The 530-nt window shown below is 39.8% G+C and overlaps 1 protein-coding gene across 1 annotated transcript in view; it reads right to left on the reverse strand.

Moving 5' to 3' along the window:
- Window positions 1–530, reverse strand: part of LOC119590573 — an 87,899-nt gene that overhangs the window by 55,466 nt on the left and 31,903 nt on the right. The window lies entirely within an intron of this gene.

Raw genomic sequence — 530 nt, forward strand, 5'->3', positions numbered from 1 at the left:
TCATCCCAACCGATATGTACAGTCTTACAGTTGTTGTATATTTTTGCAAGGGTATTTTCGTTCTGTTTTTTGGAGCTGCTTCGAATGCACTATCAGACGTGTGAATACATTTTTAAGGGTAAGCAAGCGTACAGAAAAGGGGAAACTCAACACTTAAAGTAAAGAAATACTTTACAAAAATAAGGAGCGTTTTGATATTGCTATATTTAAGGTTCCAAAAATTTAGGCACTACTCAAAAGCAAATAATCTCGAGATTTAAAGCATGTAAATTTTTAGTGTGAAGGGGGTGGGGGGGAGTGGGGGTAGGGGTTTTTAAAAGGGGGCGGGGCTCCCCAGGGTTATTGCGAGTGAAAAAGAGATAGTAGAGCGAATGGGAACAGATGCAGAGAAAATTTTTGGCCTAGGTATGAAAACTAAAATCGAAGGTGGCACGAGCACAAGAATTCTTCTGAAAATTTCTGTTAACGTTTTTTAAAATAGGACGCAGCCTCCCCGTGTAAAGCATGTCTAAATCCGTATAAGCCCCCCA

Source organism: Penaeus monodon, chromosome 27 (assembly GCF_015228065.2).
Source record: "Penaeus monodon isolate SGIC_2016 chromosome 27, NSTDA_Pmon_1, whole genome shotgun sequence".
In the NCBI taxonomy this organism is placed as follows: Eukaryota; Metazoa; Arthropoda; class Malacostraca; order Decapoda; family Penaeidae; genus Penaeus; species Penaeus monodon.